Source organism: Panthera uncia, assembly GCF_023721935.1.
Source record: "Panthera uncia isolate 11264 chromosome E2 unlocalized genomic scaffold, Puncia_PCG_1.0 HiC_scaffold_19, whole genome shotgun sequence".
NCBI lineage: Eukaryota > Metazoa > Chordata > Mammalia > Carnivora > Felidae > Panthera > Panthera uncia.
The window spans coordinates 9,533,549-9,555,979 of NW_026057588.1; the positions used below are offsets into that span (position 1 = coordinate 9,533,549).

At 45.1% G+C, this 22,431-nt stretch overlaps 1 protein-coding gene across 2 annotated transcripts in view; it reads right to left on the bottom strand.

Moving 5' to 3' along the window:
- Positions 1–19,682, bottom strand: part of ARHGAP35 (Rho GTPase activating protein 35) — a 119,368-nt gene extending 99,686 nt beyond the window's left edge. The window contains exon 1 of one of the 2 annotated variants that reach the window (XR_007455634.1): positions 18,942–19,682. The gene's annotated coding sequence lies outside the window, so the exon portion shown is untranslated. The remainder of the gene's footprint in view (positions 1–18,941) is intronic. The other variant, XM_049621078.1, reaches the window with a different exon arrangement.
- Between the last annotated feature and the right edge of the window lie 2,749 nt (positions 19,683–22,431).

Below are 22,431 nucleotides of genomic sequence, written 5' to 3' on the forward strand. Positions count from 1 at the left end.
AAAATAAAATGAGGGAATTTCTCCATGATTTGTAATCATTGCTTACTAATAACAATACAGCTTCCATTTATTGGGCCCTACTCTGTGACCAGCCCTTTGCGAAGCAGTGGACACGTTGTATATAATATGAAAGTCCTACATGGCAGCTAATAGTTTAACCCTATTTTATACATAAGGAAGCTGAAGTTCAGAGGGGTCAACCATGACCTGAGTCAAGGCTATCCAGCTGGAAAATGGCACAGCTGGGTTTGGAACTCTGGCATCTTGACTTTCAAAACCCATCTATACTGCCTCCCAGGGGAGGTGACCTTGACACCATATTGATTACTGAGAGAAATCAAAAGATACTGCCATCTCCTAGTAAGTAAACAGTGAAGTCCAAGGGTCCAGCCCAGAATTACACACCCTCTCGGTGTCCAATAGATGCTTGCTAAGTGACCTAAGGCAAAGAGAACCTTACACTCTTGACCAGAGCAAGGGGAAACGGTGCCAGCAGTCTTCAAAAGAGTTCCATGTTAATACGTGTGTCACTGTCATGTTTCCAACTGGACCTCCCCAGCTTGGCAATGGCCATAAGCACCTAATCTGTTACACCCTCACATGCAAAGGTTTGCAACATATCAATGAGGTAATAAGTCAACAGTACAATTTCACTAAAACATACAATTTAAATACTCTTTCCCCTGTGTTCCTGTCCTGTACATCCTACCCTGAACATCCTCCAAGACTACAGCTGCGATTCAACATGATAGCTGTTCCCATGAGACTACTGGCTACCATTTCGGAGTACCTACACTGTGTATCACCAAGAGCTGATTTAGGGCCAGGACCTGCTCATCCTCATCTTCATGTGACCACTACTCAGTTACCTGGACCTAGGAAAGCAGTGATTATTATTTCAAATATAAAGATGTTTTTACTAAACAGCGAGACAATAGATGAAAGTTTAAGAGCCGTAATACCAAGCTTCCAAAAAAAGAGAACGCTTCACACAATCCTCCCTCAGATATTCAACAGTACAATTTTTGCAACAAGGACTCCTCCAAGTATCACAGAAAAACCAAATGCAGTGCCCAATCTAAAATGGTGAAATAAAAGGAAGAAAAAATGAGGCCATGGGTCTCAGCGTTACTCTAAACCTGTGGTTCTAATCTTTTTTGGGTCATGGATTCCTTTGAGAATTTAACAAAAGCTACAGATCCTCTCTCCACAAAAAATAAACGGAACCAAAATGCAGCATATTCTCTTAGGAACATTATGGACACTCCCCCAACCATACCCCTTAAGGATCCAAAGACCCTCAGAGTTTATAGCCTTTGCTTAGAATTTGCATCTCTAGCCACATCTAACTAGGGGCAATCCAAACTCACCAACCACTGTTTTTCAGAGGTCATACCAACACCAAGGGAAACTGAGGACAGAGGTGATGGCTTTAGCACCTGCTAAACCACAAGGGTCCCTACTCCTCTTGTTACCTGATTCATGTTATTAAGCCACAATAACAAACTATAGGGTGAGGATGTTCTCTCTCTCCCACTGGAATGTAAGAAATTCAAAAGCAGGGACCATATCAGATAGTATTACGTATTCCACCTAGGGCTGTACACACTCTAGACAATTAATTGTTGATTTGGTTTACTAAAGAACAGACTTACAACAATCTGCACATTATCTCTTATGGTAAAATGAGATAAACTCACATAGTACAGGAAAAGATAATGCTACAGAACTGGAAGATTTTAAAATGCCTTCCTAAACTGGACCCCTCGAGCTTGATGTGCAAGAATAAGCCTGTAAAAAATGTGCTTTCTCATCTCTGAAAGCAGGGGTTTGGCCATCTATGGCACATACGCGGGTTCACAGCAAACTACAGCCACCATTCCTTACAGGCCTCAGTGAAACTGCCAGTGGAGGCTGAGAGAGTGTGAGGTGTGCTGCTTGCTGCTTGCTGCTTCCTGCTTCCTGGAGCAATTTATTCAAGACACATTCCCCAAGTTATCCAGGATGCTGAGATTCCTGGGTTCTATGCCTGGGAGATAAAATAATGAAAAGTACAGTCCTTCAAGGAGCTTAAGATGTAGTTGGACAAAGAGAAAGGAAAAGAAAACAGGCAGTTCAAACACACGGTAGTAAGTACATCAGGGGCAAACTCAGACAAGGTCTGACCACTGATGGTCAATCAGGGAAGGCTTTCTGAGAGAAACAAAATCCGAGCCAGATCTAGAGCGCCTGCGTGGCTCAGTCAGTCAAGTGTCTGAGTCCTGATTTCAGTTCGGGTCGTGATCTCAGGGTCATGGGATCAAGCCCCAAGTTGGGCTCCACGCTCAGCATGGATTCTCTTAAGATTCTCTCTGTCTCCCTCTCTCTCTCGCTGCTCCTCTCCCCTGCTCGCGCAGACGCTCTAAAACTTAAAAAAAAAAAAAAAAGCCAGATCTAAAGAATTAAAATAAATTAGTTAAGTTTTTGTTGCTTTGGTTGGGATGGGGGTAGCAGGAGAACACCCCAAATAAAAGGAAACATTACATGAAAAAGGCCCAGAAGCTAGGATTTCTGGAAGAGCTACATTCAACATGGCTGGAACACTGGGCGTAAGGAGGGAAGTGGACAGAGACAGGCACAGCTCCTGGAGGGGGGCGGGGGGGGGCTTATATAAACCAAATCTATGTATGCTTCCCCCTTGCTGAAGTCACAACCCTGAAATGCTCTGGCTCTTCTTGGCTTTAAAAAAAGGGGAGGGGGACGCCTGGGTGGCTCAGTTGGTTCAGCTTCCTAACTCTCAGCTTTGGCTCAGGTCATGATCTCATGGTTGGTGAGTTAGAGCCCCGTGCCGGGCTTTGCGCTGATGGCGCTGGGCCCTCTTGGGATTTCACTCTCCCCTTCTCTCTACCCCTCCCCAGCTAGCTCGCTCTCTCTCAAAATAAATTTAAAAAAACGCGAAACAAAACAAACACACAAAAACCAAACAAACAAAAAACACAACAACTTATTTTGGAATGACTTTAGAGTTACAGAAGAGTTGCAGATATGACAGAGCTGCCATACTCGATTCACCCAGCTTCCCCTAAGATTAACATAACCATTGCAGCTGTGCCAAAACGAAGACATTATCTTTGGTAAAAAAAAACTAAACCAGAGATTTCATTTGCATTTTACCATTTTTCCATTAATTCTCTTTTCTGTTCCAGGACCCAATCCAAGATTCCCCGATTCCCCTTAATTCAAAGACTTTTAAAAATTCCTTCCTTGGGCACCTGGGTGGCCCAGTCGGTTAAGCGTCCGACTTCAGCTCAGGTCATCTCACGGTTCTTGAGTTCGAGCCCTCCATCGGGCTTGGGCTCAGGGTTGACAGATTCTGTGTCTACCTCCTTCTCTGCCCCACCCATTTGCATTCTGTCTCTCTCTCCGCTTCCCATCCATCCCCCAACATCAATAGCCCACTCTGAAGGTAAAAACGTCATTTCAAAGCAGAATGGAAGTTACCAACACAGGTAATATGAAATAGGAAAAACTGTTAGGGATTAAAGGAAATTTGACAAAAAATGAAATCAATGACATCTTTACACAGGAAAGATGCATGCACGCTCTCACACACACACACACACACACACACACACACACACAATGTTCACAAAAACAACTTGGCTTAAGGTGCTGCTTCCACTATGGAAGAGAAAAGAAATTCAAGCAGACCCGCTTCTGCTTCTTCCATCTTGCCAGCAAGGAATAAATCCTTTTAATTTCTCTTCTCCAAATACCCCCACCACCCCAAGGAGCCAAGCCAAAATCCCCTGAACGCCCAACTCATCCTCAAAACAAAATGCTGGCAAAATCATCTGGGCTGTGGAAGAGGAAAGAAGGATGATTCATCCTCTTTCCTAGATTTTCACTAAGAACTCTAAGCGTTAGGACAGAATTCCATTATGTCACAACAATCTTTATAAAGGCACTTGACCAAAATTAGTCATAACTTGCTTCTGTTACATGTATGACCTGCATTCTAAGCCTCCATCTCCTAAAATTCCAAAATCTGCAACAACCTTGATAAATGTTGATTTCTAGAGGGGCGCCTGGCTGCCTTAGTCAGAAGGGCCTGCGAACTCTTGATCCCGGGATTGTGAGTTTTGAGTCCCACGTTGGGTGTAGAGATTACTAAAAAAATTAAATAAATAGGAGTGCCTGGTGGCTCAGTGTGTTGAGCAACTGACTCTTGATTTCAGCTCAGGTCATGATCTCACGGTTTGTGGGTTGGAGCCCCACATCGGGCTCTATGCTGACAGTGCAGAGCCTGCTCAGGGTTCTCCCTCTCTCCATTCCTCTCCTCCTTGTTCTTTCTCTCTCTCTCTCTCAAAATAAATAAACTTAAAAAATAATTTTTTTAAAGAAAACAATAAACAAATAAATAAAAGTTTTTTTTTAATGGATTTCTAGAATCAAGGATGAATCCTATGCAGAAATCACTGCAATGTCAATGAAAACTGGCAATTTTTTCTACAAGTAAAACACAATTGTTAACAATGGTTATTCCTGGAAGGCAGAATTTAAGGAATATTTCCTTTATTATTTCTGCTATTGAGGGCTATTTGTCAAACAGTCATCAAATACATCAAGGAGCATGGTCCTATGCCAGAGTTAGAAGAGACAAGAAAACAAAAAAACAAACTCTCTTGTGGAGCGTATAGTGTAGATCTGCACTCCCCAATACCCTGGCCATTGAAAGTTTCATCAAAATTAAATAAGACTTAAAATTCAGTTTCTCGGTCCCACTAGCTACATTTCAAGTAGAAACTTAACAGTACAGAAAGTTCTATTAGACAAGGCTGATCTGCAAAGAAGCCCTGATGCTAATTCAGACCTTGGAAATAGGGAGGAATGGGGAAGGTTTCCGGAAAGACAAATATATATTTGAAATGGGTATTAAAGTGAGCATTCCAGGCCAACTGATGGCAGACAGCACATGCCACGGACCTTCCCTGCATCATACAACACCAAAATTTCCAGGGCAATTCCCCAAAAACCAAAATACTTTAAGGAAGCATTATAAAAACGAATTGGGTGATAGGCTTTGATTTATATTTTGCTGAAATAAACTTAGATGAAAATACCTAAAATGAGAAAAACAGATGATAAACTCCAATAAGGATCTCACTAAAAACGAGGAAGGAAAACAGAACTGGAATTAACTGCCAGATCATTCTGGAAATCTTTAACAGGTAAGCCAAACTAAGGATCAAGGGGACAAACCAAAGAATTCGCTATGCTCATCCAAATACCTTTCAGTGGGAGAAATATTTCCCAATAATCGAGGTCAATATGTGAATCGAAGGTGATTAACCCCAGGGGGAGAGAGAGAGAGAGAGAGAGAGAGAGAGAGAGAGAAGAGCACACATACAAAACCAGCCCAGTAGACAGCTGTATAACAATTTGGTACTTTGGGAGGTGGGAGGGGTAATCCTCTTTTCTCTGAATGTTCCTACATTACCTAGCATGTGCTGCCTCAATTTCCTCATACATAAAATGGATACAAGGAAAGTATCTATTTCTGAGGGCTATTATGAGGATTCTTTGAGTTAAAAGATATAAAGCACACAGAACAATGTTTGGTACGTAGGAAAGGACTAAGGAAGCAAAGGCTACTATTATCGCAGAAGCTTCTGAGGACCCAGCTTCACTTGGTGGAAAGGAAACAGATTTCCCCAGGGGTGAGCCCAGAGGAAGGAGGATGCTGTACTGACTGTATTAGGAAGAGCGGTTTGAAAAGTCCAATCCAGGGGCACCTGGCTGGCTCAGTCAGTCAAGCGTCCAACTTGATACTAGCTCAGGTCATGATCTCGTGGTTATGAGACTGAGCCCTGTACCGGGCTCCGCGCTGAGCATGTAGGATGCTTGGGTCTCTCTCGGTCTTGGTCTTGGTCTTGGTCTTGGTCTCTCGCTCTCTCTCTCGCTCTCTCTCTCTCAGATAAATAAACTTAAAAAAAAAAAAAAAAGCCCAATCCATTCCAGGTTGAGGAAGCTTTGTAGACACCTTCCAACCATGTCCTATGGGCTATGACAACGCCCAAAGCCAAGGAGGGGACAACTGCTAGAACTTTGGATTTAGCTTTAGGATTTAGCTGTGGACCCCTGATATGCTGGTTTAGTATTATCAGTGTTCAATTTTTTTTTTTTTTTCAAAAATCTCTCTGGTCTGCCCAGCTAGACTACTCTATCCCTCATTCGGGCATTAATTAGGCACCTGTGACAAGTCAGGCACTTTACAAGGCAATAGAAAAGCACTAAGGGTTTTCAAGCAAGGGAATGCAAGTCAGGTTTTTGTTTAGTGACTTGCAGAGAGAATAAACGAGAGAGGAAATTATGTAGAGAAGGATACCTTGCAAGAGACTTCTACCGTCAAGCACACTACCTTACTTTTTGGATTTCCCAATGGCATACACTGTGGATTTCACTTGACTGGCTCCCAACGAATATTTGACTTCCCTGTGAGAACCCCTAGCAATTTAGCATTCACTATACGACAAACATTTCATTCTTTACCTCAGCTTCTCACAATAACCCAGCGAAGCAGATACCAGTACCTTTAGTTTACACATGAGAAAACTTAAAGAAGAGGCTCAGGGAAGTCAAACAGCTTGTTTAAGGTGACAGAATAAATGGGGAAGTGGGATATGAATTTACGTCTGGCTGTCTAAATACCTAGCCACACATTATTGGTGCTGGCCTGGGGCAAAGTCTTCCCCAGTCTACGTAAAAATGAGATTTAGAAACATATGCCTACACATGTCCATATAAGGCTGCCAACTTCCTTGAGAAAGGCTACCTTTTATTTTGATACTAGATCCTATTTTTTATAAAATAATAGTGAGGAAGGTTTTTCATTCTTTTTTTTTTAATGCCCTCCTTGGCAAAACTACAAATTACAAAATTTGTATGTCTCTTCCCTCCACCACTTTCCTTTTTTTTTTTTTTTAAGTTTATTTATTTATTTTGAGAGAGAGGAGAGAGAGAGCACGTACACATGAGTGGGGTAGAGGCAGAAAGAGGGAGAGAGAATTTCAAGCACGCTCCATGCTGTCAGCGCAGAGCCCGATGTGGGGTTCGAGCTCACAAACTGTGAGATCGGGCCCCAAGGTGAGATCAAGTCAGCACTCAGGCGCCCCTCCCACTATCATTTTCAACTGGTCTATAAAAGCCAAGTCCGGGAACCACTACACTAATAATGACATTTACATAGCACTTACCATGACCCAAGCATTATTTTAAGCTTCTTAAATATACCATCCCTTTGAACTGCACAGTGACTCGGGGAGTAAACACTACCATATTCCCCTTTTTATAGATGAGGTGCCTGAGGCACTAAAGTTTGAGTCTTGTCTGAGAGCGCAGAGCTGGCCAGAGGTAGGACTGGGGACTTGAAGGGAGGCCTATGTGTCTCGGTGAGAATACCTGAGGCCGCAGTCCTAACATTGTGAAAGCAAACAGACCTCAACCACTGCTATTTGGCCTATGACCTATAACATTTAGATGTGTGAGACACTTACTGATAAGACCCGAAAACTGACTGCTACCTGGGGGCAAGTTACAAGATAACACATCAGTAGCACTCGTTGCTCTGCAGAGTCAAAATGCCTGCACGTTGCCCTTGTAGCCCTCTTCCGTGGCGGTTACCTGAACAGTTTAATTAACCAAATTGTTCTCTTTCATTCCCCCGAGAAAACTGAAAGGCTTTCCAACCTTAAAGAGTTTGCACATTCATCTTGGCATTCAGTTCTCAAAAGAAATCTAGAATTAGAACACAAAAGCCTTTGTGGTAGGTAGAGTACGTACCCAGGCTCATTTTATAGACAAGAATTTAAATGAAAATAAATGACTTGTCCAAGGTAACAAAGTTGGTGAGAAGCAAAATGAAAACGGACGGCAGAGAGGGTTCTGTACGTGGCTTGAGGAATCCTAAGAATGAAAGAACTGAAAGACGGCAGAGACTACTTTTTCCTGGTTTCTATCTAAAACATATACCTTTAGGGAGCACCTGGGTGGCTCAAGTCAGTTAAGCGTCTGACTCTTGATTTTGACTCAGGTCATGATCTCACGGTTCATGAGACCAAGCCCTTCGTGGGGCTCTGCGCTGACAGCATGGAACCTGCTTGGGATTCTCTCTCTCCCTCTCTCTGCCCACCCCTCACCTCCCTCTCCCTCTCTGACTCCCCCTGCCCCTGCACTGACTCGAGTACGCTCTCCTCTCAAAAATAAAGTTAAAAAAACTAATAAAGTAAAATAAAACATAAGCTAAAATGTATGCCTTTAATTCAACAAATATTGTGTTCCTACTGACAGGTTCTAGGATATATGCGCCCAGTGGGTTAACAGAATAAATGGGAGAATAGAAAAAAACTCCTGTGGTGCTTCCAAACCTATTTTGCAATTTCTTCCTGCTGTCTGAATGTAAACCCCCTCACATTTCAATTGAACCACAGGTCTTCCAGTATTCTCTCTCATGAAAGAATGACCAGTAAATAAATGTGTGTGTGCAAACGTCTTAGTAATTAACAACAATAAAAACAAGGTAAAAATTTAAATCTCCAAATTATTCCTTATTCAAGATAAAATATGAACTTGGACCATATTCTTAAGAAGTTCTTTCTTATCATAAGACGAAATCTATCTTCCTAGTCTACCTATTCTTGTGTTGAAATGTTTGGTCACACTTCTCTAAGATAAGATCAGGAAAAATCAGGCCACTGACCTTCTAAATATTTTACTTTCTGGCACAGAAACAGGATGTTCCTTGTTTCACCTGTAAGGGAAGAATTGCTTTTGTTTTAATAAATGGCATATAAACTCTCGCAGGGAGGAAGAGACATGTTTTGTATAACTAGTACTCTCAACAGCGTGGACACCCAAATATTGGTTGAATGGGAAGGAAAAAGGAAAAATAAAACCTGTTTCCCTGTATCTCTATCCTCTGGAGCTACAAACCTATAGGTTTATTCCTTCTTCTGCTTAATAGCCCTAAATTATTTAAATCTTAAAGAATTTTGGTTCATAGAAGGGAAGATGTAACTAATGTCATGTCCATTCTTGATTTTGGCCAAGAAAAAGGGAAAATAATATATGAATGGCTTCTCTTTTTAAAAAAAATTTTTTTTAAGTTTATTTATTTTTGAGGCAGAGAGAAAGACAGAGCATGAACAGGGGAAGGGCAGAGAGAGGGAGACACAGAATCCGAAGCAGGCTCCAGGCTCTGAGCTGTCAGCATAGAGCCCGACTCGGGGTTCAAACTCATGGACCACGAGATCATGAGCTGAGCCAAAGTCAGATGCTCAAACGACTGAGCCACCAAGTGCCCCTTCTCTCTCTTAAAACAAGCATCGGGGGACACCCTGCTGAAAAGAGAACTAATGGATTAGCTATGTGATCAGCCACAAAGCAGACTTCAGTTCTCTTCTCTGGGGTACACTCAATTCTTTTTTTTTTTTAATGTTTTATTTTAGTTTTGAGAGAGGGAGAGAGGGAGAGAGAGAGAGAGAGAGAGGGAGAGGGATAGGGAGAGAGAGACGGCATGAGTGGGGGAGGAGCAGAGAGAGAGGGAGACACGGAATCCGAAGCAGGCTCCAGGCTCTGAGCTGTCAGCACAGAGCCCGACGTGGGGCTCGAACCCATGAACCGTGAGATCATGACCTGAGCCAAAGTCAGACACCTAACCGACTGAGCCACCCAGGCTCTATAAAGTGAGAACTACGGCTCTGAACCATGCTACCTCAGGAACCTACTAGCTGTGTGACCTTGGGCAAGTCCCTTCTAAAAGCCTCAGTTCCCAGGCTACAAAATAAAATACCACCTACCTCAGAGAACTGAGGGGAACACTCTGCAGTCTCCTGGTACACAATAAGCATATTGTTATCAAATGCTAATGCAGCTAATAACTAATTCAATTATTATTCTAAGAAAGGGCGACTGCTTTAACCTTCAAAGGAACTAGAATCCAGCAGATATCACTATGACTAATTTCTTGGTTTTCAGCTCAATTTTTCCTTCATGTGTTTATAACACCAAACATAATAACAATCATACGGAAGTAAACAAAAAAAAAAAAACACCTTATCCTTTTGTTAAAAAATAGTAGGAAAAAAATTTTTACTCAAAATTCTACAACACAGAGATAAATACAAACAGCACTTTGGCATGTTTCTTTTAGTTTTCCCATATATATTTTAAAATACCTGGGATCATACTGTTTATAGTTCTATATCCCACTTTTTTCTCATAGTTAATTTTATTTTGTGTGTACTTTCCCATGTCAAGAATTCTCCAAAAAACATCCTTTTCAAATGACTCCGTATTTTTCCATAAAGCAACCATTTCTCTAAGGTTAAACATTTATTTACTGTTTATTTTTTATACACATCACTAGAGTCAGTATCTCTGTGTACAATCTTGGTCCTCATCTCTATTTCTTGGTCCATACACAATCTGTATGTTGATCAAGGATTTTATGTCACTTAAAACATTGCCAAAATGCTTTTTAGAAAGTTCACACCAGTTTTTGTGTCTGACAGTCCTGATCGCAATGACTATTACCTATTTCCTTTTAATTCCCAGCAAACAGAGACCCAAAACCTCTGGAATTACAATACAAATGGGGAAGATCTGTTATTAAAAGAATGCTTTCATCACTTGTGGTAATTTGTACCAGGTCACTATTATTCCATTCTCTCTCTCTTTTTTTATGTTTACGTATTTATTGGGGGGGAGGAGCAAACAGAGAGAGGGGGAGAGAATCCCAAGCAGTCTCCGTGCTGTCTGTGCAGTCCAATGTGGGGCTCAGTCTCACGAACACTGAGATCATGACCTGAGCCTAAATCAAGAGTCAGCCAACAAACTTGGAAAAGTTACAAATATCACTCAATACAATTCACTTTCTATATTAAAGTCAGGATTTAAATGCCTCTCAAATAATTTTCAACTTATTAATAAGTGTATGGATAAGGAAATGATGCCCCATTATATGAAAAAGCTGTGTAGACAATATGTAGAAAATTCAGAAATGTAAACTTTAAGTTTTATGTACTTGTCTACACGTAAGTTGTATCTTAATTTTTTTAATAAAAAAAAATTTAGAGGATCTGTACACAAGAAAACATATGTATTCCTTGTATTCACACAGAACATGAAATCCTAACTATTTTAGCTAATGCTGCCGTTTTTAAGCCTTTATGGCTGTTGGCTAATGTTGGGCATAGGCCAACAGTGGAGACTCACTGCCTGAGCACTGAGAGGACTTTTTCCCTTTTCCTCATTTACCAAAAGTTTTATCTGCATTCCTCTGGTGACTGACCAATCAGAGGAAGAAATCTCCTAGAAGTCAGCAACATTCAAAAAGTATTCAATTATTTCAGGCCATTAGAAATGGTACCACAAAAGCAGCATCCACCACCCTTCTACCTACAAACTTAACACATCTGGAAAATAAAGACCTAGTGATACTTTTATCACCAACCATTCAAGTACACTAATCCCAGTGAAATAATTCCCTTGAAGTGAAAGCCACTCTAGTTAAAGATGCAGATTTCGAGAATCTAATAATCTTGTATTAATGCAGTACTGGCTTTCATTTGTACACAATCAATTTGCTACTGAACAAAGAATCCTTTTTAATTGCCCATGGCAATTAACGGTAATCATTTTCTTTTGTCTTATTCCTAAGAACTACAGGCTACAATAGATGAAGCCGGGATTTTGACCTTTCTTTTAAATGGAGACAGGGAGAAGTACAATGCAACCTTTTTTTTTTTTAATTTTTTACACTTCAGGAAGCTATTAGTCGCAGCTAGCCAACATACTTTTACCCCAACATTATTTAATAACTTTTTGAATCGTATTTTTGAAAAAAAGCCTTGTAGAGAGTGCCACACAAATAAGGGGCAAGGTGTAGTTTTATCTGTAAGTTTCTAGTTGCGTAGAGTGTTTTCTCTTGAAAATTGTCAATCAGGAACCACTCAGATACTTTCCTACTTACCAAAGAAAATACAGCTTAAAGGAATCATTACATGACCAAACATGTCTTTCTTCTTTCCTTTGGACTACTTTACTTATATACAGTTTTGTTTGTTATACCCGGGTTTGAATCCAGGTCAGAATTCAACCGCTCAACTTTCTCCACATGCTGGCTAGAATGACAAGCTGGTACTTGGAGCTATAGATTCTTTTTCAAAGTAATGTGACACAGAACCTACTGTGTGCTCAGTAGTCTCTGAATATGGAACCCTTTAAGACTGTTAATATGGGGCTGCCTCTCAAATGCAGAAATTTATCAGAACAGTCTATTCAACACGTGCTTCCCTCACCCACTTTATATTATTATATAGAGAGTTAACCGTTCACAACTATAAATTCCTTAAGGGGATGAACTATAGCTTATTCTTACATCCCAGAAACACAAGGCAGACTAATAAAATAAACACGGATTTTAAAATTAGACAGACATAGCTCTTGACTTATTAGCTGTGTAACTCTGGCCAAGACACTTATGACACAATATGTATATATACATGAGGATTAAATGCTGACCAGGAGGGCATGCCCTCTGAGAGTTTAAAGTCTAAAAATGGCCATTATATTTGGTGCACATCTCTCCACCCACCTACCGCACAGATAAAAACAAAAAGACTTTGGCACCTGTTGGGTTCAATCAACATATATGTAGCAGGGGGCCTACTAGTACAAGGTGATTTTGCTAGGTGTGATGGGAAATAAAAGATACAGGAGGGTCCCCACCCTTAAGGAGTTTACCATCTGGAGAAAGGAAACAATCAAGCATCATTAGCTAAAATAAAGCAGAATGGGAACCAATGAGTACAATCCCTTCATCTTTCCAATGAAGAAACCTTAGCCCAGAGAAGTGAAAACGATTTGTCGAAAGTCACACAGCTAGTAAGCAGCAGAGTCAGGGCTAGGACCGGAGTTTCTTCGTTATCAACTCAACATTCTTTATGCCATAGGAAGCTGCCTCTCAATTTGTTCAAATTTGCCAAGTGCAAATATTACCATAATGACCAGCAAAAAAACATTTCCCAATAATAATGCAGAGACACTAGAAGAACAATAAAGGTATGAAATACCACAGATACACCATGCAACAGTCACAACTGCCACAAATTTCATAAAATGAAAACGCTCATTTCAATAAAGGAAGATGAAGGAGATAGGCAAGTCTGGCTATTTTCAACTAAAGTAAATACTACTTTCCTGTGATGATGGCTCATGGCTGAAAAGTACCTGGTTCTCTGCTAATATATCAACTTAATGGTGTCTCCCAACCCCAAAGAAGCAAATAAATGAAAATCAGACTGCCAGATGCCGAAAGTTATTTTCAAGAATTCTTCATAGATGAAGCCTCATTAAAGCACTGTATCAAAAATTAAATAAAAATAAACTTTCAGGAAGATGAACATGAATGATTTGTTTGCACTTCTTAATACCAGCAATTCAAGTACTATTCAGACATTGCTATTTGAGAGCCTAGGTCAACAATGACTCAGCTTGAAAGATTCCATATTGCTTTTAAAAGCGGTGTACGGTTTTAAGTTATGTAGTCAATACAATCTGGATGCCACTCTCCCCCAAAATGATAAACTCTAATTTTCACATGAATGGCTGAAAAAGAGATAGTGTTTATGTTTGAAAAAGTATATGACAAAGGCAATCCAATTCGTTTTACTGCATCTCCCAGAGAAAGGGCCCTTCCTTACCCCCCAATTCCAGGCTACAGGATTTGATGTAGGGGAGGGAAAGAGGTGGGGGTGGGATTAAGACCAGCACCAAGAGTCCAGTCCCAATCCCAGCTCTAACTTGGTATGTGGTCCAGGACAACAAGAATCTAAAATCAGAGCTGGAGAGCACACTACACTTCAGACTAGGAATGTGAAGCCCAGAGAAGTGAAGTGATTTGTTCACGGTTCCCACTAATTAGGTTAAGGCCTAGACCAGAAGGTCTGCTGCCTGTATTTCCAGTACGCCTTCAATTATGACAGGAAGCCTGTCACCATGCCCTGTGCGAGTTCATTTTCCCATCTGTAAATGAGGAGGCTAGACTAGGCACGGGTCTTCCAACTGTGTTGTCCAAACCCAAGGGATTTCTGCTAATCGCTTTCCCTCTTCAAGCAAAGACTCTCCAAGTTTATGTATTTCATATAGTGTGAAAAAGAAATTTTAAACAACTAGACTAGATGATCAATAAAACGTCACACTGGCTGGGTAAATTAAGACACCCAGGTGGGGAATGACAACAGTCAAGGCAGATCACAGGAAGGCCCTGCAGGTGGCTTCACACCTCTCAGAAGGCCCTCCACCTCGCAGACTGAAGATGTGAGAGCAGAGCCTAGAGGGAGATGGACAAACACTCTCACCTCATCAATCTCCAACTGTATTGACCTCATGTGTCTCCTCATCACATAAGAGACCACAGAAACACCTGAGAGGCTACAGTTTACAGTCATCTGTGAAACCCTCGCTCCTCCCAGATTGTCCTTCGCCAAAAGTTACCATCAGGCCAAAGGATCTGCACGTGGACAACTTCTTCCATGTAACCTGTATCAAGAAGAATGACTTTTCTGATTTTTTTTTTATTGTCCTAAATGCTTTGGCCTTAATCGTGCCAAGAAAAAAAGAGAAAATAGGCAAGGAAAGGGGGAAATGGTCAAAAGGATAGTTCAAAAAGAAAAACAGCAAGGGAAGAACTTTGATCAGACTAGTATTACAAGAATTTTCTAGGCACTGCAGGAGACCTTAAGACGCGTTACTAGGCTGAAAACAGTCATCTACCGCCATCTCCTGCTCCCCATCCCATTCCCAATTGGCATATTAACTGTTCCAGAAGGCCAAGGCTACCACCTCAGATTTCTGTAGCACCCAATTCCATCATGAAAGCAAATGCTGACACCGAGGTTGGAGCCTCTGCTACCATCAGAGAAATCTGACAATCTTTGTAACATCAGTTACCAGTTTAGGAAGAAAAATCAGCTTTGTTCTTCTGTCTCTTCTCTTCCTATTATGTAAACTTAGGGTTTGGGCATGGAGAAACTTTCTATGCTGCCAGTGATGTCAAAACTCTGAAACACAAATTTAAGCAATGCTGCACACATGGTTGTTTTAATTCTTAATTAGCTATCACTTCCCCATTAAGAATGAAAAACAACTATTTATACCAACGTGGAAAACAAATTCTAAAATAAATCCAGAGAATGAATCATAATTCACAAGGCCAAAATTAAAAAATGAATGGAAACCAACAGGAAAATGAACCAAAATTCAACTCAATAATGGTGAAGACACATGCTATAGGTAATTAAAATTGCCAGACTCTGCTTGGCAGAAAATTTAAGACCTAAGAAGTCAGAAGCTAAAGAACCAAATGGATGTACCATCTAGCCCCCCTCACTGTATCATATACAAATGTCCTAACTTTTGATGAGTCAATAGTCCAATTCTGCAGATAAAGTGAATGCTTTTTTATTTCAAGTGTTCTCGTAGAACTATTTCTAAATAAGTGCTGAAGTAAACAAAGTTTGATCAGAGCTCAGTTAAGAAATAAAAGTCCTTCCAGTAAATGCTCCTCCACAGCTGGATGGCTGCTTTAATATGCAATTGCCCTAGGCCACAGGGATAAAAAAAAAAAAAAATCAGGCTTTTGATTTACTTAAGAAATAAAATAAATAAACCCATAACATGCAAAGGTTCCCGCTCCCAAATTAAGGACAGAAAATGGTTAGATGGCTTCTCTGTAAAACACACCTCTTTCTCTGAGTCAATTTCCTGAACCCCACTCCCAACATAAGATCACTAAAGAAAAAGCTTGAGAAAAGGTAGCTAAGGTAATAATTTCTCAGGTAATAAGACCAAAAATCCAATCGTATCAGCCAGTTCCTGGCACTCTTTTCTCACTCTACCAAATCAGGTCACTCACAAGGCTTGGGGAATGTCAGGGCCCACCCACAGACTCCTTGTACACCACTGAGTCCCCCCCCCCCCCCCCCCCCCCCTTCCCCCCCTCCAGCACGGATCTGCCCAGAGGCATTCAGCTCCGGTGGCTGGGAGCTGCCTGCAACACCAGAGGGCAGAAATCTGAGTGACACTTGGCACTCTCTCTTTCAACAAACAACCGCAACGGGCTTTCCAAACTCAGGCCTTAATTATTTTGAAGACCAGGAAGCCAGAGCCTTCCTGGGGCAGAGGTGAAAAGAAATAAGCCCACCCTCCCAAAGGTCACACAGCCAACCCGAAGCCATTAGGGAAGGCAAGACTGCAGCTTCTGCAGCCCCAGAGCAGTAAACACCAAATGTGGCCATAACCCCTGGTGGGACTGGGGAGAACTTGAGAACTAGCATTTCCCCAGCCAGAGGTAAAACAAAAATTAGACTGTCATGGGGTGGGGGGGGGGGGGGCAAAAAAGCACACTTGTAAGTTCTCCCAAGGGGTGCTGGCTTGGAGGTGGAGGTGGGGAAAGGGTACAACTGTCTCTTTACAATAGCTCAGAGAAGGAGGAAGGGAAAGTAAGAGGAAAAAAAAAAAAAAAAAACAAAAAAAAAACCTGTGAGCTGCTGCACTCTCCTGTTCTGAAGGACACAAAGCTGCAAAGCCCAGGGATCTGAAGAGGCTGGGGAGTGAGACAGGAGTGAGAAAAATAAAGGTGCGGGGGAGGGTAATGGAAAGAGACCTGCCCCCTCACCACCACGAACCTTGGCAGAAGTAGGGGAAACGGGGCAGACATTCCCAGACTCCGGAGAGCAATAACCAGCCAACCACCCCCCATCTATTCTACCCAGGTCTAACAGGATCCTTGGGGATAAAACCCTGACGGTCGGGTGCTGAGTGAATCTTCAGTCTAAACCACAGTCTAGAGAACCCTGGATCCAACCTAGCCCCTACCCCTCCAAAGCTGAGTACTGGAGGGTAGAGGAAGACAAGACTGAAACGGGGAGCACTCAGTGGGGATGGGTGGGTCAAGGGTGGGGAGCTGGGAAAAAGCAAGCCTGATAGGAACCAAACGGGAAGAGAAGGCGCTTGGCAGGACACAAGGGGAAAGAAAAGGTGAGGAAAGTCAAGGTAGAACAGAATTGGGAAACGGGTATCAAAAGAGAGGGAGAATCTATCCAACCACTGAGATGGCTCCAAGAGGGAGCTGGGGGGTGGGGAGGCAGCCGATGATCAGAAAGAATGGTTGAGAAGACATCTCTACCACTGGGCAGAACTGGGGGAAGAACTCAAGAAGGAGGTAAAAAGCAGGACAAAGGAGAGAGAATACATGAAAGGAGAGATTGGAGGTCGAGGCCTGAATCAAAATGGTGGGGGGAAGAGGAGGTCAGGTGGAAAACTTAAGTATTGAGAGGTAACACGGGTGGGATGCAGTTACAGAGAGACCAGGATTAAAGAGAACCACTCCAAGAGGGGAACAGCAATAGGAAAGTTAAAATGAGTCCAAAAAAAAAAAAAAAAATAGGGGGGCAAGTGGACAGCTCCAAAAGGGGCAGAGCTGGGAGGAAAATGTTACAGCAGATGGGGCAGAACTGAAAGAGCAGGTGCAAAAAGGATTTGGGGCAGGCCTGCGAGATGCAGCAGAATGGGAAGGAAAGGGGGTGATGGATCAGAGAAGTTATCAAAGATTTAGGGAGGTAAAGGGCAAGTCTAAGAAGGGCCAAAATGGAGAGAGGAGAGGACTGAGAGCGAATGGGAGGCTGGAAGCAGGTCTCAAGCAGAGAAGAACTGAAGGGGAAACAGGTCAAAGAAAGAGGGAGCGAATGAATGAGACAGCTCAACAGTGCCAATGAGGAGGTGGGGTGGAAAGGAAACCGCAAGAACACTGGACAGAACTGGGGCCTGCAGGGCAGCGCTGAGGCTGCGGACAGGCTGAGTTAGAGAGGTCAGAGAAATGAATGGCAGAAATGAGAGCTGCAGGGTCACAGAAGGGGGAGGAGGCTGCTTCATGGAAGGCAGAGTCAGGGAAAGCGAGCAGGTAAGAGGGCACAGCAAGATCTGAGATTGGGCAAAGGGCAGATCGGGAAGGTAGAAAGGTCTGGAAGAGTGGGGAAAAGGTGGGGGGGGGGGGCTCTGAACGGCAAATGGGAGCCAGATCTGCGAAGGGGAAGAGGCAAGCATGGTGCATCCCAGTCCGAGAGGGGGCAGGGGACTGAACTGAGGCATGGAAGGGTCGTAGAGGCAAGGGGCATCCGGGAGATGCACGGGGTTCCGCGAGTGGGCAGTAGGGCCCAAGGAGGTGGAATTAAGTCCAAGGAGAAGACCTAGGGCCAGCAGTGCCAAGACGAACAAGGTCTCAGATGGATCTCGAAGGAGGTGGAACTGCAGGTCTTAGAGGGACAGTTCCTGGGGGTGCAAGAGAGGACGGGTAACAGTAGACGGGTCAAAGAAGGGAACGGATCAAGGGTGGTGTGAGTGGAATCGAAGAAGGGGCAGGACGGACACGAATCTCCAAGTGAAGGTCCAGAATCAAGGGATGCAGAAATGCAGAAAGGTCACTGAGGAGGTGGGTCGCTAGAGGACCGCAGAGTCCAGGAGGGGCGAAGGGCACTACTGACGGGCGGAAAAGGGAAGGGGGAGGCGCAGAATTGGGAGAAGAGTGGCTTAAGTGAGGAGGGGGTGGCCGAGGCAGGCACCGAGATCCCAAATGGGTCGGAAGGTGGGGGCAGCCGCGGGGACAGCAGGGCTGGGGCGAGCAGGGGCAGGTCCGAAGGGCAAGCGGGCCCCGTGGGCCGGGCCGCTGCGCGAAGCAGCGGGGCCGGCGGGGCCCGGGGGGCTGGGGGGCCGCTCCCTCCCCTCCCCCTCCGGCTCCTCCATTGTTCGCGGGCTCCGGGCCCCGCCGTCCCCGCCTCCCCTTGGACCCCGCAGCGGGGCGGCGCCCGGCCTCGCCGCCGGGGCCCGCGAGCTCGCGCACTCACCAGCTGGGCGCCCTCAGCGCGGCTCCGGCCTCCAGGATCCCAGCAGAGGCGACGGCGGCCCCGGCGCCATGTTCTGCTGCTCCTCGTCCAGCGGCGGCTGAGGCGGCGGCGGCGGCGGCGGCGGCGGCGGCGGCTCCGGCGGCGGGGGGCCGGGCGGACCCTCCCTCGCGGGCTCCCTCCTCCGCCTCCTCCACCTCCTCCTCCCGCCGCGCCGCGGCTCTCCCTCGGGGCGGGGGGGCGGGGAGGGGAAGGGGGGAGGGGCGGGAACCAGGGGGAGGGCGGACCAGCCTCGCTCGCTCGCTCCCTCCCTCCCTCGCAATGGCGGCGGCGGCGCCTCCTTCCTGCGGCCGCCGCTCCCGCCGCGCGCGCCCCTCGCCAAGTGCGCGTGCGTGGCACGCGGACCGTTGCAGGAGGATAACGGCCCCTGGGCGCGCGCCGCAAGGGGATAACCGGCGCCAGGCAGGAGATGAGGCGAGGGCGTCTACGCACCCGTGGGGCTCAGTGCCACTACCGCGGCCTCTGGCTGGGAACGGGCGCGGAGGCCATAGTGCGCGTGCGCCCCTAAGAAATGCCGCTACTGCGGTGGCTGCGACGCGAGACGGCACCAGGCAGCCTGCGACCGGGCTGAGGGAACGGGGTGGGCAAGTGCGCGTGCGCGGGAGGGGCTGCCTAGCGCGAGACGGAGGGAGTGGCCCGCGGGAGTCGCGCGCGGCCTTGCGCGCGCCAGAAGCAGCCGATCCCCTCCTTGCGGGGGCTCGTGGAGAAAGCAGGAGGGGAGAGACATGGCCCGGCTTTGGGGGCGGGGGCGAAGGGCGCGATCCCGCTCGCGCGGGACCTGACCAGCCAATGGGAGGCAAGGGGAGGTGGGTTTGCCGCGCAAGCCTCAGCCCCTGGAATAACGGAGGAGGAGAGAGGGGGCGACGTAACGTGGGGCAGCGGGGAGGGGCTGAGGAGCAGAGAGGACACCCAGCGAGGGAGTTGATTGGGGAACACGAGGAGGCGTGGCCCGCCTCACCCCAATCCATGCCGGGCAATTTGTCGTTCCGGAAGAAGGGGCAGGGCCGGGGAGCGCGTGCTCTTTCCCTCCGCGGTGATGAAAATCTGCAGGCAACGCGCTGGTGGATACGAATTGGTTTGGGATTCTGTGTTCGACCGATGCCCGGGAGAGGGACGAGGGTACGCTCCTGCGTACAGCCCTGACCTCCAAGTCAGCATTGTGCAAATGACTGCAAATCAAATGTCAGTTCCGGCCCGTGGAGGGTAACAGTAGTGATGGGAAGGGGGCACTGCGGTAACCCTTGAGTTCTTCTGAACCGAGGAGGGGTTCCTCTGGGATCCCTCCGGAAATACGCGTCGTGGAAGATGAGCGTTCTGGGCATCCAGTCAGTATTTACGGAATGCATGAAGAAAGGCTGTTTCCTATTGCATTTTTGCGTTTCTTTCTTCAGTCTCTTCATCTACAAAATGGGATAATAATCGTACCTCCCTCATGGGGTTGCTGAGAGAATTAAATGAGCTGTATCGGTTAAGTACTAAAAACTGCTTTGCAAACGTTGATAAAATTACATGCATTCAAGTTTTAAAACATCCCATTAAATAAAGGTTTTTTTGATTACCGATCAGAGTCGTTTCCCTTGACTTTTTTTAACTTGGCATTTTTATGCATATAAGCTGATTTTTAGATGTGCATTACTTTCCTTTCATTTTGTTTTGTTTTTCCGAGTTTGTTTAGCCAGTCAAGTGCGTGGCCCAGGTTTTCTTTAGGCTGTCATCGCGAACCTTGGTTCCTAAATTATTTTGAGATCACTTGAGGGAACACCGGATCCCCCCACCTCAAATTACTTAATACGTCTTTTTAACTCCCAATGCAATGTTCCAGGTCGTTCCATTCTTGGAAAGACTGTGAACCGACAGCACCCAGAATAGAGAAGACTGGGTTCACTCTGGACCTAGATGTCCTTCTCTCTGTCTTTTGGAGCCTGTCAATTCTACCTTTGTGCTTCGACTCTCAGCTTAAAATCACTTCCTCAGAGCAGCCTCCCAGATTTGGTCTGACTCATCCTTTGATGAAAACAGGTACTTTATGCTAGGTGACATTGTGTTAAACATTTTTTTAATTTATCGAGAGAGAGAGAGAGAGAGAGGGCACCAGCGAGGGAAGGGCAGAGAGAGAGAATCCCAAGTAGGCTCTGCACTATCAGCACAGAACTGTGAGATCATGACCTGTGACTAAACCAAGAGTCGGACGCTTAACTGACTGAGCCACTCAGGTACCCTATACTAGGTGATATTCTAAAGCATATTAAACATATGAACCCACCTAATCCTCAATATGAGTAGGTTATACAGTAAAACCTTGGTTTGCAAGCATAATTCATTCAGGAAACATGTTTGTAATCCAAAGCATGTATCGAAGCAAATTTCAAGAACCACTGGCTCAGTTGTGCTCATGTGACATTCAGTATCACATACTACTCACTCGTATTGCAAGACATCGCTCGTTTATCAAGTTAAAATTAGAAATGTTTGCTCGTCTTGCGGAACACTTGCAGAACAAGTTACTCACAATAAAAGGTTTTACGTAGGTGTCATTGTTGTACTAAACCAAGACCCAGGAAGGTTATACAGCTAGTAATTGGCAGACTTGAGATTCAAACCCAGATAATAGGGATCAGATGACTACAACTTATTACTTCTTTATAGCACTACACCAGGGCTTGAAGTTCTGTATTGGCATCACCATTTTATGTGTGAGCCCTTTGAAGGCAGGGGCTAGTTCTGCAGTCTGGCAAATGGCCCACAATAAATACTAGTTAATAAATAAATGAATGAATCCCATGCTAAACAAAGGGCATGGGCGAAAAGACACAGTCCTGTCTAAGGACTAACTCTTACCCCTTTTTCAGACGCTAGCTCATATGACCCCCTCTTCCAGGAGGCTCTCCCTAAGACACAGGCTTGGTCTGGTGCTTCCTCTAGGTTCTCACAGCCCCGTTGGGCCCTTCATCCAATCCCCGACCACCCTGGGTTGTCCCTGCCTGGTAACAGGTCTTTGTCTTCCATCAGACTGTGAACCCCCTGAGGGCAGGGCCAGGGCTATCTCAGTCACTGTCGATGTCTCCAGCACAGGTCCAAGCACAAGGCAGGGTCTCAGGCAGTGTTTTCCTTGAATGAACAATTGAACTATCAAGGAGGGTCTTCCCAGCTCTGCAATTCTTCTTTCCAGTTTGCCAGAGGGCCGGTGTTAGCAAACCAACCACAGGAAGCAGGCTTCCCTGGGGGCAGCCGCCCCCTCACTGCCCTGCTAGCCTCCGCTCCAGGATAAATAAACAACCGAGTAAACAATTAGCTGACAGAGAGAGAAGTACCAACTGCTGGCCTGGGCCGCTGCCGAGATTTCCCAAGCATCTCCCAGAAGGGCTCCGAGGACTGGAACTCAGACCAGCCAGAGAGCCGGAGTAGGTACGAGGCAGGCGGAGCCTGGGGTTCT